Below are 11,758 nucleotides of genomic sequence, written 5' to 3'. Positions count from 1 at the left end.
AGTGCTGGATTGATGTTGATTAGGAAAGAGCTCTGGGTGCATATATATTCCTCTCATTCCCCTTCACTTCTGTACTTGAAATTGGAAAGACACACATTATAAGCCCATTCCTTCTCAAAAGGAAACTGCTTTTTCAAAAGGAAGCTCTGAAACTTCCTGTCGCTCAAGGAAGTGTAGAGCACAAAACAATCATTTAATCTTCCCTCTTTCCATCTCAAGCAATTACTCAACTGCAGGCAATGAGATTTTGCAACAGCTTGTGGCACAGTGCTGCAGGAACCAGAGTTTTTAAAAGAGGCTGGTTCCACACACACCCATGGGCATTTGCATTATACTGGGCCATTTACTTAGGAGAGAGCTTGACCTGAATTATGTACTTATACTTATTTAAACCTGCTATTGAGGATGATGGATATTTTGGTTCACTTTATAGCCGGCTTCAGAAATAAAGTTCTTTCACTTGGGGGCAGAAGGAAACTCGCAAGGATTTAATTTTAAAGTAAGTTATTTGCAAGGGGAGATCATCTATTATTGAAGGTGAAGTGCCAGGAGGAAAGATGGTGACAGAGATTTTAATTCTTTGCAAATCCTGCAATTTCATTACTTTCCTCATTGAATATTTATGTCGCAATGCAACATTAGCACTAGCATCTCTGGGCCTCCCAATTATTATTGCTAGGTAACTTACAGGCCGATTGACAAACTAGTGAAGCCAGGGTGTTTTGGAATTGAGCCAGTTTAATCTTACAGGAATTTCCATTGATTGAACTAGTTTGTAGATCTCAGTCTTGGCTACTTTTGCTAGCAAGCGAATCATGAAATGATAGAGGCAGGGTTGCACTTTTAACATGATGTATTATTATGTAGTAGTGGAATGATTACTTGCCTTCCCCTCACTCCATTCCAGTTATTCTTTAGGTTTTCGGGAATAAATTCTACAATTAATTATGAAATTGGAGTCTGCACAGTTTGCAGTTGCTTCAGCTCAAATGGCTTATGACAGGAGGCATCTGGAAGTTTGAGAACATCCTAAAGGCAGCTACCAGTGGCGTACCAAACCACAAAATGGCAGGATGGTAAAAGCTACCTCCAGTAAATAAAAATGGAGCCTCCTAAATTTGCATGACTCCCATTATATGTAGCAAAATGTGAAATTGATACACTCTCAGCCAATGCATCTCCTTTTGACTTCTACCACTAGGAAGCAGCAACAACAATAGTGAAGGAGGTAAAAGGTGGTCAGGTGACAGCTTTGCCATAGTTGATGTCAGGAGCGCTAGTTAAGAGCAGACTGGCATGATGGATAACAATGTAGGGAAAAACGACACGTAAGCATTAATGAGTCTGAGGAACTCACCCAAAGAAAATACACTATACAGGAACAATTGGCTGGGGGTGGTAGTATGGTGTTAATTTTAGTAGTGCTGTGGCTTTTCTTCCTGAGCTTAAACTTAAAAGAAGGGGATAGAGACAATAGAGTGGCTTTTAAATTGTTGGCAGGAAGGACTGAGTTGGTTGATGAGATCGTGAAGAAACCTTGACAATAAGATTTTAGAATTCTTGCTTCCCACATACACAATTTTCACACAAGAATTCAATGGTAATAGAGCTTTGAATTTAACCGCTGAGAATTTGTGTAGTGTTTTGATGAAGGTGGGCTACTATGCATGACTTACCATGGCAATTGTGCATATTTCATGGTCTTTACAGATTCCAAAATAGTTGAAAGCAAACTCCCCATGTTGCTCCAACATCCAATCCAAGGTATAGTTAAATTAGAGGGGGAAATCAGAGGGAGAGGAATTTGGAAGTTCCAACCTTCACTGCATTACTGGTCAAACCAAGTAGGATGCCAAAAAGTCTTGCCACACCCTGGTAAAAAGGAGATGTGGTTTGGGGTTTGAAATAGTAACAAAGTTTTATTAAATACAGTTAAAGGATCTGCACGCAGGTGGCAACTGCTAGGTGAGCTAAACAAAATAGTGTGAGATCCCATAAATCTGAGGCACTGGAACTATGCTTATGTCTCAAATTTTGCAACAAACTGCCTTGGCTCAGGGCCTCAGAATAGCAACTTATAGCCCATTCTTGCTGGCACATCAACTGCGCTGAGGAAATTCTGTCCTATCTGCATGCCACAAGCTGTGCCAAGAGAGTAGAATAAGTCAGAGGTGGCTTTGGGGAAGCATAGTCAGTTTGCCTGCACTGAGCACCGAGCAGAGAGAGCACTGCAGGGGGCACAGCAACAGCGATGAACAAGGGAAGAGAGGCGGGTCCCCAAATCTTTAAAGCCCCCTGAACACTGAACAAGTACAATGTGGAACGTGGTCACAGTGTAATCATGGCAAATCTTGTTGCATGATTTTAAGCATTTTAATTATTAAATGTAGCAGTGGATAAAAAACTGATGAAGCCACATAAACATAATTGGTATTTATTTTCCCACATGGCAACACCAACGGCATTATGCTTTTTCACACGTACCCATTTTGAGTTGTGACAAGTGTACTATTGATCTTTTGTTGTCTCCTAAACCTGGTTTTCATTTTAAAAATAATACAGCTTTGGTTCCTAATAAGTTTTCTATGTATTATGGATACAGCCTGTGAAATATTAGCAATTTGTGCATGTTATGAATGGGTGACAGCTCTAGATAAAGGTCTGTTAGTCTGTGGTTTATTAGGGCAAGCAGTCTATCAGGGTCACGCCAATCTCGGTCTGCCTTCAGCCAGCCCTTACCTGCCTGCATCCTTCCTTACAACAAATAGGGGATATCTCTGGCTGCCATTGGCTTTGGTTCCCACTACTATTTGTCTTATTGTCTTCTTCCCTAGCAGTCTCCATGGGTACCAGCTACCACAGCTACTAGTTATCCAGGGAAAATGCTAGGGGTATGACCAAATTATTTCCAAAAGGTGTCTACATGTTGGATGGGATTTCTGTTCACATTTATCAATTGATTGCATAAGAGATAGCATGGATTACATTTGACATGCCATAACTGTTGCATTTTTATTCTTATAAACTAGCAGTATACCGAATGAAACATCAAGTTTATCAGGACAAAACTTAGTAATGGAACCCTTTATTAGAGAGAGGACCAGAGCAGGCTCTACTATTAGACAGAGAAAGGTAGCCACCTGCTGGGGAACAGAAAGAGATTGCAAGGAATTAGCGGACATAGCTGTGCATGCCATGCAACCTGTCCTGCTTCCCCTAAACTAGCCTGTTGCACCTTGAAAAACACTATCCTGTCACTTAGATTCAGCTTCCAGTCTGGTTGGCTTCTGTAGAATGGGGAGGAGACGCCATCTTGTTATTTGCCTCAGGCAGCAAAATGTATTGGGCTGGCCTTGGACAGCTTTGAGAGTGAGATGGCATCTGTACTTTATGATATGTTCCAGATCTTGTAATATGAAAAATAATTGATGCAGACAAAGTGGGAAGGGGGGCCATTTGTAGTTTGTAAGAGCTTTTACTGAGAGCCTTACATTTATTTAGATTCTACTAATGCTTACAATTGATTCTGTGGTGAATAACTGTGCGACAGAAACCCGAGGACTATAATCCCACAAAAGCCAACTTCTACTAACTGTTATGCATATTTATGTTAAACTGCTCATTTTTGTTTAATTACAGCCCATCATACTTCTCAAAATTCAGTCAGACTTTAACTATATCCTTAGGAACAAAATAGTTCTTTGATTACAGATAAATTAGAAACTTTTATTAATTAAACAGAGCACATTTATAGTAACTGCAGACAATCTAGGAGAAAAGAGGTTTAAGCCTCCCTCAAAATTCATTTCTCTCGCTTAGTTCTCTCATTCAGATAGGCACGCTGCATGAGTTTACAAGTTGTTATTTTTGAATGTATTAACACTCTCAGCAATATTCTTCTTGGAAAGATTTGGGAGGCAAAGATTAAAGCACAGATCTCTGGCAAATTGCTTATTGAAATTAGCTGTCTTTTGCGAGGAAAAACTGCTCAGATTCAAGCTAACATCCAGTCCTCCAGCAATACATTCTGACTTTCATATGAGAAAGTGCTTGCCTGCCTGCCGCTTAATTTTTATAACCTCGAAGGGAGTGCATTTGCTTGGAGATTGCATGACAAGCAGAAACTGAAATTTAGGAGCTTTACAACATTTTTACTGGCTGATTTGATTTTTATCACAGCAACGTGTGTTTTTTTTCTTCCTTACAATCATACTTTGTTCTGCCTTTCTATTTCACTGGGACAAATCCAACTGAATTAGCCATTTTATATTACAGCTGTCAAAAAGAGAAGTGTACTTTGTACCCTAGTGAAGGAAATTTTACTGTGCCATCAGTGCTATTATGAAAGAAAGTCAGAACAATCATTCTCACCCCTGATGATTCATAGGCCTTAAATCCAAAATGGATTGTTCAGATCATTCAGGTTCAGTCTCTTGCATATCACAGGGTGACTCGCTGTCAGTCGAACGCCATAGAGGGCCTGGATTTTTACAACTTGAATAACTCAATCTAAGATCAATAGATTTGTGTAACACATTTAGATCATATGTGTAATTTGCACAGTTTGCACAGATCTATACTAACAGCCATGACTTCCCTTCAGAGTATCCTAGGAAAGGCTTTTGGGAATTGTAGCTGTAAACTATAATTCTGAGGGAAGTTGTAACTGTTAACATGGTGTAAACGTGCTTTAAATTATAGTGTGGATTTGATTATGGTAAAAAGAGTGGCAGAAGGATGGAGGGAGATATCTGATTGATTAACAATTCATAGTTCTGGATTTTTGGATTTCAAAAGTTCTCTGAAACAGTAATATTAATAAGTGCAAAATATTACACTGAACTTAAATGGAGATGTTCTGAAGCCTCTATGTCCAAATTAGGCTTTACCAACTTAGAATCTTTACAATTCCCATCAGACTCCCGTGGTTGTTCTGATTGGGGCTGAAGAGAGTTCTAACCCCAAACACCTAGCAGGCAGCAGTTTGGGGAAGACTGGTGTAAATGGTTAGTCCAAAATGTGGAGTGGATGGTGAGCTCAAATTTGAAAGTCGCAGAAATGTTGAACAAATAATTTGAGAGCAAATGGAGGATGGAAGTTATTTGAAAACGCTGAGGAGGGAGCCCTGAAATAATTATTCAGCACCACAACCTCAAAAATGCAATCCTGTTTTTATATTGATAGAAGAAGAAGAAGAAGAAGAAGAAGAAGAAGAAGAAGAAGAAGAAGGAGGAGGAGGAGGAGGAGGAGGAGGAGGAGGAGGAGGAGGAGGAGGAGAAAGATAACCATTTGCTGCAGCTATTTATACAACTACACATCCAGTTCAACAGGGAATAATAATTATATTAAGTAGGAGGAAATATGCAACTTGCAGTGAACTGAAATAACTAGGAGTTTTAAACAACTATAGTGTAGGCAAGAGGTTCTGCTATGTGTTTTGTGCATGGATGTGTGCATGTGACAGAGAGCAAGAAAGAAGGATTTAAACATGTTGCAAGAGGTTCAAGAAACAATTTGAAATTTATAATTCCATGAGTTCAGGTTTACGAATATTTCATTTTATCAAGGGGATCACAGAGTGGGATAGTGTATATCTGACTACAAATCTGGCCTTTCCCGACATCTCCCTTGGAAAAGCTCCCAATATATTTTCCCCTTAGGAACTTTAAATCATTACTGATTGCATTACGTTCTGCAAGGCTGGAATGCTTTGGAGCACCCTGCGGATTTTTAAATCAGTCACCTCATGCTTAATACATAGCCCCATGTAGAAAGATGTGTAGGTAACAGTACCATTGCGTAAAAAGGTTTTTTTTAAAAAAAGAAGGTAAAGGACCCCTGGACGGTTAAGTCCAGTCAAGGCGACAATGGAGTTGTGGCACTCATCTCGCTTTCAGGCCAAGGGAGCCGGCATTTGTCCACAGACAGCTTTCTGGGTCATGTGGCCAGCATGACTAAACCGCTTCTGGCACAACGGGACACCATGATGGAAACCTTCCCGCCGTAGCAGTACCTATTTATCTACTTTCACTGGTGTGCTTTCGAACTGCTAGGTTGGCAGGAGCTGGGACATAGTGTAATATAGTGGCAACAAGAGTAAATACTGGGAAGATGTGTTGTGGGTAGTGGTTAATGAGCTGGGGTTGTGGGCAAAATCAGATTATATTTGACCCCCCTCCCAATCTGTTTGAGCACATCTGTTCCTCCTACCAACCCAAACACCAGCTCTGCCTTGATTGGCCTCAGCTGTCAATGGGCAAATGGGATGCCTGAATACTGCCTGCACATGTATCCTGTCCAATGTACATAGACAAAATGTCCATAGTAAACCCCTCCCCCCAAAAAGGGAGCAATTGCATGATTGTTGCCTGTACACATTGTATTTCATGTGTGTAGGCCATAACTGGACATGTCTTCACCATGTGAATGACCAAGGCTGGCAGAGGCAGGGCCAGTGTTCTGGATGGGCAGGGAAGGTTGGCCGGCATGGTCTTCTCCATGCAGTGGTCTTGTAAGGAGGAAAGTACCTACCTGCCCCAGGAATAGTACATAATGGGCTAAGTGGTTGCTGTTATCATGTACCTTACACTCTGAAACATTTTGCAGGATCTGAAAAAGGCTGAAAGTTCAACTGACTCCTACTTCTTTTTTAATCTAACTATGATGACAACTTTAATACCGGCATTTTAGATTCTTCTTCCTGGAACCAAGCAGAAATAACTACACCAAACTCGGGGAATGTCCACCATATTCTTAAACACTAGCCAGCCACTGTGCTTATCAATGTGTTGTTAAGTGGCATCTGAAGTCTACCGCAATTCTCCCCTAGTTCTCAGTCACAAGGTGGTGGAGTGGGGAGGTCTGTTGAAACCTATGCCTGTTCCCAGACTACAAATGTGCAATTAGTTTCACAATACGGTCCGGTTACAATGTCCTATCATGAAAAGAAAGCCTGGCAGTATCTCCCTTGCAAAATTTGATTTGCCTTAGATAGTGTTAATTTAACCCTTCAGAGCAAACTGTCAAGTAGGGTTATTTTTCTCCAAAATCTGATCTCTAAGAAAGAACTGGCTTAGAATTTATTTATTTATTTTTGCTTCCTTTCTTTCCTTCTACTATGTCTCTGGGCTTTCTTTAAATTCCCCTCTGCTATTTGCTGTGTCTGGGCAAGCCCTTCATGTCTGGTATGCACCTTAAGACAGAATTATCAGGGGAAGTGATCATTAGATAGCAGGTGGTAAAGTCTCTCTCTCTCTCTCTCTCTCTCTCTCTCTCTCTCTCTCTCTCTCTCTTGTCCTCTTTCCACTGGTATTCACCCCCACTCCTACCTGCCACAGGCAGAGCCTGTGCAAAGACAGGCACTGACACCACCATACAAGAAAACCTCTGATGATGCATGCAGCTGGAATACAACCATCCTCACCCATCAGTTGTTGTTTTTGTTTCAGATTAAGACAAGCAAGATCTTCAGAGACCATGACTATGACCATACTTCTGCTGAGGGACTTCTGCTGGTATATCTCTGGCTCAGCCAGGGTGTGGGATAGCATAGCTCAGCCAGGAAAGTCCAAATCTACCAAATCTAAACTCTTATGTCCAGCTGGATCTTGGATTTGAATTGTGCTATAACAGTAACACATTGAATTTAGCTCAGTGATGGACTGGAATAATAAGCAACGTGATGTACGTAGGACTGCATCTGAAGACGGTGCGGAAACTCCAGCTGGTGGAGAATTTAGAGGCCAGGTTGCTCACTGGAACAAGGCGGTTTGAGCATATTACTCCGATCCTGGCCCAAATGCACTGGCTACTGCATAGTTTCCAAGCCCAATTAAAAGTGCTGTTTTTGACCTATAAAGCCTTAAACACCACAATACATCAAGGACTGCCTTTCTCTATATTAATGAACCTATCTTAGGCCCTTCTTCAGGTACCTCCCTCATGAGGGGTCCATAGAGTGGCGACACAGGAATGGGGACTTTCTGCTGTGGCTCCATTGGTGAAATGCTCTCCCCAAGGAGGTTTCCATGACACCTTTGTTACATATCTTTAGATGCCAGGCGAAAACATTTCTCTTCAACCAGGTGTTTGACTGATTAACCTTCTATGGCTTTTAAATGTGTCTGTGGGAGGGGGAGTTACTGGTTTGTTTTACTTTTGCTTAGTTATGTATTTTGTTTCTTCATGTTATATTTTTAAGTTGTAAAGCACTCTGTAATCTTCGGATGAAGGGTAGTATACAAATTTAATGAATAAAAATATAATACTGCCCTCATACTTCCATATGTTTCAAAGAACACTGGAGATATGAAAGTTGGATTACGTTGTGTGTTTGTGACAGTGGAGGGTATAGCCCCTCAAGATCTTCTTAGCCCCAGCTAAAGTCTGTCCATTAATGTTTTTCTTGACACAAAAACAGGAGAAAAGAACTCCCCATAGAATTCTGCATCTTCAAAAGGGTCTAGTGTTTAATTAGAAGCAAGGTCTCTTCCTTCAATGCTCCTTTGGGATTCCAGAGGTAGAGTTAAAAACTGAATCTTCGTCTGAGAATGTTCAAGCAATTCCTGAACCAAAGCCTTGAAGAGCAAAGGAGCAGCTTTCATCAGACAAAGCCCAAAGATGTCAAAGATTTCCTATAGAGGGATCCAGCGGCTGCTTGTTAGGAAGGTCAGATGAATGTTAGCAGAAGTGGTGCAGTTAAGATATTTCAAAGCCTAATACCCATGTGGGTGTTCCAATTTGAATTTTGTAATTCATATTTTTGTTTTGGATTACAATTTACAAAACAGAAAACACAAGACAATCAGCTGGAATATTTTTACAAGAGCTATTCAAATAGGTTAACAAGATAAGACCAACCGCAGAGTTAAGCTGAGTAATTATCTATATGCTTCAGCTTGCATTCTAGAGAGGAAAATGAACCAACCCAGGTTTTGTCCTTTACCTTTTATTCAGTCTAAACAAAGGGCTTATCCACACTTACTTCCCCCTCCCCCATGTGCTTTCCAGGTACTGTCCACACTTAATAGCTCTGTGTCTGAATGCCCTTTTCTTTCTTTCTTTTGTTCTGTAGCTTTCCCTTTCTGTGGAAAACACAACTTTGCATTTGCTCCAATTCAGCTTTAGAGAGCGGGTTTTCTCAGGGAAAGCTGTGAAGCAAAAACAAAAGCGGGGAAGTGCTCAGACATGGAGCATTAAAATGCAAACTTGTGCCTGGAAAGAGTGGGACAAATGGTATGTGTGGATGAGACCAAAGATGTGTTATTTTTAAGTGGAACAATTAAATCCCTTCTGTTTCATTATCTATATATGAGTCAGAAAGAAAGGACATAGGGGAAAAGAAGGAATAAGCGGAAACTGACAATGAATGAAGTGGCCAGCCAAGTGTTAGGGAAGGAAGAAAAAGAAGAATAAGTGGGGGGGGGGGGAGGGAGAGGAAGATGGACTGAAGAAATAGTCCAATTCTTCAAGTGGTTGCTACACCTTCTGACCCCTTAACTTCTCTCACCCTTCATATATCCTAGTGCCTATTACAATGCTCTCTTGTAGCCAGTACTGAAAGGCACAGGAGCCAAGTTGCATATTACAGTTGTCACCCTAGCAACAGTATCTCACACCTGAGTTTGACAGCAGGGTTGTATTACTGGCCTTTAACAAATGGATAATGAGGGGCACCACGGAAAACTTGAAGCCTCCCAAGCGTTTGTAGCAGTTTAGGTCAGCATGTGAGGCAGGGGTTGCAGAGGAGAGGAGAGGATTCAAGGAGACAGTGTGCGATTTCCCAGGATTGACTTGATTTCCTGATTGGTACATTTCAACTCATTTGTAGGCTTCTCCTGAAAAGTGCTAGTGAAAGGGCCAGACATCTAAGTACATGCAGTAATGAGTTCGTGGAAAAAAGATAATGTATGCTGGAGTGTGGAGCTCAGGTTACCCCTCTTGTCACAACTCTCTTCATTATGAAAAATCCATCATTCTGGCTCCATTGAATAGGTAAACTAGCAAAGGATTCCAAGAATCCCCAGCACGGAGGCAGATTTTATCTTGCCTGAGGCCTGACTAGCTTAACTTTGGAATGCACGTTAAATCCAATAAGTGCAGGAGTTAGTTTAGTAAGTAATTTAAGAAGACAGTACACTCCCTCCTCCCTCCTCACTACCTGTCAAAGTCCTGTAGAGGAGAATAAAAGAGCTGTCGAGGCCTCAAACTCTCTCCCCCACCACCATAAAAATGCAAGATATAAAGTAAGATGAACACCAAAAGAAATGTCTGGGGTTTGATTTGTGCCTTCAGTACACATTCTATCATGCTGCCTAAGCTTGGTTTTGATTTGGATACTGAATAACCATGCTTAATAGTCACAAGAAATGTTCACTTTTGATTATTTGGGCCTTGAGCTTAAATCCAAGGGTGCTTTTCTAGAAGCAGGTAATCTCTTCAACTTAGGCCTTTTCTGACCTAGCAGAAGAGTGCTGTGTGAGAAAAATGACCCAAATCTAGAGATGGTCTTCCATTCGTACAAGATTATTTGCAATTGTGTCTCCTAAATTTCTATATTTTGTGAATAGCAAACCCTACAGACCAGAATACATATAGTTTCCTATTTTAATATAAACCCATGTAGCAATGTGCATGCAGTTCTCATTGAAATGGAAACCACACACAGCAGTTGCTTTCAAGCATAGATACTTTGAATCTTCAGGAACACAGGACGCCTTGCATTCCAATGGGGACGGCATGTGCTCTAGCCCTTAGGTGCTACTTTCCCAGTGTATGATGGTCAGATGCAATGGAGGAACCAAGCTCCCACACCTGCTACTGGATTACTCCTTAACTTTATATAGATAGACACAATATTTCTTATAGGGCAATAACTATATCAGTAAAGGTCTTGTTTCTTTTTTAAAGGGAAAACTTATGTGACTTTTTCTTTTCTTTTCTTTTCTTTTCTTTTCTTTTCTTTTGAGGAGAGAATTCCAGACAACTGTAACTGCTCCACTGTGGAAGGCAAAAAAAGTAAACGTGCCAATGTCCCCTCTCTGAACATATTATTAAAGGCATGGAGATGCTATATCCTTTACATAGTAAGGTTTACTGAATGCTTTGTTCACTATTATCCATTTTAAGTCTGTGGGCCTGTAGGAGAAATCAGCCAATACTAACCTCATTCCATTGCATTTTCTCCCTCTTTTAAGAAGAAATGTTCTCACTTTCTTTCTAGCTTTTCCTGCCTGTCTATAGCCTTAAGCAAGTTTCTCCAGATAAACCAGCCTATAATAGCATAGGAGGTTTTAACAGTCAATCCAATATATTAACTGCAGCATAAAGGGTGTTACTATTCAGCCCCAGGACTAACTGTCTCTCTGGGGTTCTTTTAAATACTCCCCCCTCAAACAACACTGTAAATGCCCATAAAAACTCACAAACCTTACTCAGAAATATGATGAAGAGGTAAAAGGGAAATTATATTGCTTCTTTTAATTAGTTTGCTGCTTTTCCTCTACTCACACTGGGTATCAGTAACAGAGATAACAACCTGATCCTGTCAATAGTAACATCACACACAATGCATTCAATTAATATTTGTCCCATCCAATATGCTACTGTCCATTATTTTCACATACACCCCTTATCTTCTTTTGTCATCAATGTCATCTTCTCTTTCTTTGGCAAGTGGCAAAACTCTAAACAGTTCAGGTTGTATCTAAAGTAGTGCTACATGAACACTCTTGTCAGTGCGCTCCCAAATCTGTTCTAG

At 40.7% G+C, this 11,758-nt stretch overlaps 1 long non-coding RNA gene across 1 annotated transcript; it reads left to right on the top strand.

The window, feature by feature from the left end:
- Window positions 1–403: 403 nt before the first annotated feature.
- Window positions 404–11,080, top strand: LOC308587555. Its single transcript, XR_014008445.1, has 2 exons — window positions 404–503; window positions 10,971–11,080. It is a non-coding gene; the product is annotated as an uncharacterized lncRNA (long non-coding RNA).
- The last annotated feature ends 678 nt before the right edge of the window (window positions 11,081–11,758 follow it).

Source organism: Podarcis bocagei (assembly GCF_964188305.1).
Source record: "Podarcis bocagei genome assembly, chromosome: 5".
In the NCBI taxonomy this organism is placed as follows: domain Eukaryota; kingdom Metazoa; phylum Chordata; class Lepidosauria; order Squamata; family Lacertidae; genus Podarcis; species Podarcis bocagei.
This window is presented reverse-complemented; position numbering and strand designations above follow the sequence as displayed.